Genomic DNA, 6,290 nt, shown 5'->3' with positions numbered 1-6,290 from the left:
GAAAGGAAAGGAAAGGAAGAGTTGGTTTGTTTCAGTGGTGACATCCTGATAAGATTGACAGAGAGACAGTTCCCCTAGCTGGACCCCAGATCCACCCTGATCCCTCTCTTTATATATTTAAGCCTGATTATCCAGCCCTCCCATCCCATGAGCTACCTTATATCCTTTGAGTGATCTCCTTTCCTGCTGAACTGAGTCAGAACTCATTCCTTTTTTCCTATGATCAAAGAATCCCAACTGATACACTGGGGAAATATGTAAACTTGGAGAACTGTAGAGTCAGGAATCTGGTGAAAGCTTTGCCAAAAGCCGACTCTTCATCACATTCTGTAATCTTCCCTGATGCCTCTGTGGATTGCTCCTGCCTCCCAGTGTTGGCAGCCAAGGGAAAGGGACCGTCCATTTATGCCACACACAGGGTCAGGTGATTTGTCTCCATTTTCTTATTTCTATGGGTAGCTTATGAGTTTCATGAGCCAGGGAGGCATGAGGACAGAACTGTGTTTCAAGGCTTTGGAAGCGCTGTTGCAGAAGGTATATGTCCCAGTCGTGGGGACCACCCAGAACTCTACAGAAAATAGAGAAAAAGTGGGAGAGCATCATATACCACTCTGAGATAAGGCAGAGGACTTTTTGAAGTCCACCCTGAAAGTTTATAAAAAGCCCCATTTCTTTCAGCTCTTTTCAGACTTGCTAGATTAAATGTTTCAAAACGAGCTGGGTGTGGTGGTACATACCTATAATTCCAGCACAAGGGAGACTGAGGCGGGAAGACTGCCATAAATTCAAGCCCAGTTTGGACTACATGGTGAGTTCAAGTCCAGCCTGAACTATGTAGCAAGACCCTGTCTCAAAAAAAAAAAAAAAAAAGAATGTAGAAATAAATCCTAAAAGATGTCTTTTTCTAACTCATTTCTTAGGTTAAGAATACTAATTTCAAAACTTACAGTAAAATATTTTCAAGATAGTGAATCATTATTGTGTTGTTATTAACTGCTGGGTCTCCTTGAGAGTCGTATGTTGCAGTTTTGACTCCCAGCACCTCCGAATGTGACTGCATTTGGAGGAGATTAACATGAAGATGTGATTATGATAAAATGAGGCTTTATTGGTGCCACCTGATCAAATATACCTGGTGTCCTTATAAGAAGAGCAGCTTACGACACAGACACATGCAGAGGAATGATCACAGTCATGTGGTGACCCAGGGAAAAGATGGCACCCACAGGCTCAGAGAAAAGTCTCAGGAGAAACCAACCACACTATCACCTTGATCTCAGACTTTTGGCCTCCAGAATTCTGAGAACATAGATTGATATTGTTCATGTCACCTAATCTGTAACGTGTGTCTTGATCCAAGATGTTACTAGTAATATCAAACCAACCAACCAAACAAACCCTAAACTCTATAGCTGATTCTAATGAGCATCAGTACTTTTCATTTAATTAAATACACTATACCCTATGGGTCTTTTGCTATACAATTTAAGGCCAGCTGAGGTATGTGTATATAATGGTCTTTGCTGTCTAAAAAAGAGAAGAAGTAAAATCCTGAAGGGTAAGAAGTACATCCTTGGCTTTTTGTGTCCTCAACTTGGCATCAAAAAATCTCGTGGGCTTAGAAAGTCCTTGAATCGCTGATGTAGGCAGAAAGGAAGAAGTATGCATGTGTGTATGTGAGTTTCAACCTTGTGTGGTTCCATCTTTGTATTTTACAGGCTCATGGGAGCCACTTCTGCATGAAGACTCACATATAACCTTATTGAAATGAGCAGACAAGTATTTTTGATGAAATTTTATATTGTCATCTTTCATATTTTATTGTTTCCAGTGCTACTAGGAATTTTGCTTTTACCTGGGTGTCTTACAGCAGAGGCAGGAGCTGCCCATATTATCCTTTCAGAAATGATCTGACATAGCCAAATAGGTTATCTTCCCCTCTGCATTGTGCCTAGAACACAACCTTGGCCCTGACGAGCTCCCCATGACCTCGCTTCCTTCTGACAATGTCCTCTTTGTAAATCTGCCTTTGGGGCTCATTGTCTCCCTCAAGGAATTTCCATGTGCTTCTTGAACTTTCCTTTACAGCAAAACTGTCCTCTACCTGAGACCCTGGTCTTTTCTTTAAAAAAAAAAAAAATTATTATGTGAACATTTAAATCTACTCTCTTAGCAATTTTTAGAGCTGAAATACATTGTAATTAACTACAATCTGCATGATGCATAACAGAGCTCTTAAAATTTCAGCAAATATCACTCCATCATTCATTCTGCTCCCTGCTTCTCTAACTTCTACATTTTTAGACCCCACCATAAGTGAGATTATGCAGTGCTTCTCACTTTGCATAAGGCCCTGGCCCTCATGTTTTCTTCCCAGTAGGTGTGTATAGCCCTATCTCCAGGGAATCATAAGCATATTTGGTCAGTAGAAGTGGCTCAATTCACTCCAACAGAAAAAACACACTTCCTAAACATTTAAAATACTTCTGAGTATTTAATAGCATTGACTTGAGAATTTAAAGCCTATTTTTCCTGGACACAACCAACATGCTAACAGTTTTACATATTAATTCATGAGAAGATTCTCTTTAATCTGTGCCAAAAGAGGAATAAAGAGTGACTTAAACACTTTCTCGCCATTGGAACAAAATATCCTACTTAATACCCAGAAGTGAAAGGAGGAGAGATTTTTATTAGCTCATGATTTCAAATGTTTTACTCCATAGTCAGCTGGCTCGAAGGCAGAAAGGCATAGTCGAAGAGTCTGGTGGAAGAAAACTGCTATTATTGTGGTGACTAGGAAGCAGAGGATGAGAAGGCAGGAGCTGGTAGGGAGATATACCCTTGCAGGTCATGCCCTGTAGCCAGCTTCTAACCAGACCCTACTTCCTAATAACCAATTAGCAATGAACTCATCAGTGGACTCCGCCTGACCCAATCACCTTCCAGACACCTGAAGAACTAGAGGGAGACCTCAGATCTTCACCTTAATAGAGAGTATTATTTCTAAGAATCAGACATAAAGGTGCAGCTTAAAGTTCAACCCAGGCCTAGTTTCTCATATCTAGCCTTGTTCGGACCAATGCTATACTGCTTCAATTCCACTAAGCTCAGAGCAATTATGGACCCACTTTGGGGAAAGGAGCTGAAATGCTTAATCCCACTTTGAGATGAACCTGTGAGAAGGACCTGGTGTTTATTTCTTTGGAGTGTGGACTTGACCCTAGAACTGAGGCCAAGTTTTTGCAGATTCGAACTAGGATGAATGGGAAAATGTCTTATGTGGTTAGATATTTAAGTACTTACCAAATGGTTTGAGCATTTTCTGACCAAGGATTCCAAGTTAATTTGCTTGATGGCTACCTTCTCTATCCTGACTTATATAGAGGGGAGTATTTTGTTAAAAGTATAAAAAAGAATGTCCAGAATTGCTGTTTCAGTATCAGAAATCCATGCGATCTAGTGTAAGGTGAAATGCCTCTTCCTGCCTCTAATAAGCAATGACACTTAATGCTTAATTGTTTGAACAGTCTTGTATACCTGTGTCTGGTAATCTGAGCAACTACTTTGAAGATAACAATATGTAATATAACAACCATTAGTTTCCTATCATCATGTTTTGAAATTCTGTATCATTTTTAGTATTTTTTTCTCTTTAAAATAAAAAAAGTCTGGCAAGCACAAGGTCGTGAGTTCAAGTCCCAGTACCGGGAAAAAAAATAAAAATTAAAAATAAATAAATAAATAAATTTAATTAAATTAAATTTTAAAAATGGCCAAGAACAAAGAACATCTATTTTAAATTAATAATCAGGTAAGCTGAGGCACAGAAAAATCTATACAGGGCATGGCCAAGGGGCAGCTTATGTGTTAACCCTCTGCCTTCCATATCAGTGACCCCACCCTAAGTAACTTCCTTGTACTCCCCGGCTTACTTTTTTATTCTCTTGCTGTAATTGCCTTAGCTCGTCTCCCAAACATAAAATTTGCACATGACTTTTACTCCAACTCTGCCTCCAGGAGAATCCATAATTAAAGTTACAACCTCACCATAATAAGAGACATCATCACTTAACAATTGGGTCAAGCAAGGTTTTCTGAGTAGTGGACTTTCTCATCATGCTGGTCTCTGAGTGTTCATTCTTTTGTCTAACTTCTTTTCCTTTCTGAGTAATACATCACTGCTCTTCTTGTAGGAATGCCTGGACCATTGAATGGGTTTGAAAAATAGCTGCATTTCATAATTCACTCATATTTCATTTCCAAACAGTTGGGAAATGTCTACTGAGTTGGCAGGATAGTCAGGGTACTGGGTTTTGATGGGACAGTGTCCCATTCATGTACAAGGAAGCCGGTGTATCTGCTGCTGTACTGTAAACATTTATATTCGCCCTGTGTGATTTCTCATTTACAAGTTGCTTTTAAGACTATTAAAGCACTCCTGACAGTGAACCTAAATGCACACTTTCTGAATTCTGTGTGCCCGCGATGCAGCCCATTCATGCATAGATATTCACACTAAAGAGTATTCTGCTGAGAACAACATAGAGATTTATTTCTTTGGCAAATTTTATGGTATCATTTCCAAGGGTTACATGGCTTTAATCTTGATTGCATATATGTTTTGACAACATATAGGTATTTTTATAGATGGCTGAATTAAACATTAAGCTCTTTTCAAGATAGCTGAGCTAATGTTTAAGTGGTTCTGATTAACCTGGTTGGGCTTATTTGCTTCTAAGTGTTCTAACTCAGAGCCAGCTCCCTTTGCATGAAGTGATTTGGGAGCATAGCCCTAGGAAACATAATTTTCTAAATAGCTGAGAGCACCATGCCCAGCACATTTCCCAAAAGTTGCCTAGAATTAAGTGGATGAAATTTAGTCACCCACTGCCTTAGCTGCTCAGATGGTATGGATTGAGAGACTGAAATCCAGCTCTACATAACCCAAATGGATGTGGGTTGACAAAACCAGATTTGACAAGATAACTAGCTGTGAACAGTGAGCAGAACAGTGAGATCTGTGCTATCTTCAAGTCTATGTATTCCTCTCCACATCCACACTAACGTACAAAGTTGGGGTCAGCTTGTTTTCACATGTGGATTAATACAGCTTCTTTACTTTCAGGGAAAGCATATATCTGTGATTGCTAGGGATAGTTCTGATTATAGTGATTATAATTGATGTAATTATTGATAGCATTCCCATCCCTTCCAATGCAGTCTTTGTTTAGAGAATACTTTAAAATTATCCAGACTTCCATTTACTTTAGGGATACAATAGCATTTCCAAGACTGAATTAATGTCATTCTGACTTTTAATATGTCACCCTCAAAATAGTCTTTTTCACTTGTCACATTTATCCTATTATTTTATCACTTCCTGAAGTAGTTCTGGATGTCCTCTTTCATGAATGTCTTTAGGTTATGTGACTTAAAAAAATACAGGGAAAACTATTTCCAACTGCCATCCAATAGAAGGTGAAGCTCATAAAAGAACTTATGGTTTGACCTTATCTACCTTATTCACTGAGTCTGACGCCATGCAATTTCTAAGTCTTCCCTCCAAAAATGACCATAAAAGGTAAGCATTTTGGATTGATGTGGCTATTGGGGTAGCCACAACATGCAACTACAGACACTCAAGAAACAGAACTTCCAGAACTGCTTCAGAAAGTGTCAAGAACAATGAGATAATTACTTTAAAGCTAGGTGGAGTATAGGGGTGGTTGTGGCAATGTGTCTTCTACTGCAATAATTGTTAGTTCTTAAATTTAAGCATTCATTATACATTACAGCCACACCTGTGTACAGAGTGAGGCTCCAAGAGTCCCAGCAGAGAGGCTAGTTGTGATTCCAAGGCCTGAACAGAGCTATTGGAGGCTATGGACATTCATTCAGACTTCAAAATGATAAAATTTTAAGATTGAGGAATATGTCTTAGATTAAGATTTAGCAAACTACATTCCAGAAGCCACATCTGGTCTGTGGACAAAAAAAAAAAAATGACTCCATGACTGACACTGTTTGTTATACACAAAGCCTAAACATTTTACTGTCTCTTTTCATAAAATGTTAGCCAATCCTTGCCCTACAATAAGAGTCATGACCTAGTACTATGGATAAGTCCATGATAGACCTTCTTTAACAAACCTAAAACATGAAAGTGACAGAGTTACAAGCATGTGGAGCTTATTTAAGTACATCCAGAAAATACTTAGCCATCATTTGAAGGAAAATAGAATGACTCAGATCCCAAAGATGTGTCTGACTTAGTGAGCCCCTATGGT

Source organism: Chinchilla lanigera, unplaced genomic scaffold (genome assembly GCF_000276665.1).
Source record: "Chinchilla lanigera isolate Chin_1 unplaced genomic scaffold, ChiLan1.0 scaffold00041, whole genome shotgun sequence".
Taxonomy (NCBI): Eukaryota; Metazoa; Chordata; class Mammalia; order Rodentia; family Chinchillidae; genus Chinchilla; species Chinchilla lanigera.
The sequence above is the reverse complement of the archived record's forward strand: the minus strand, read 5'-3'. Positions refer to the sequence as shown.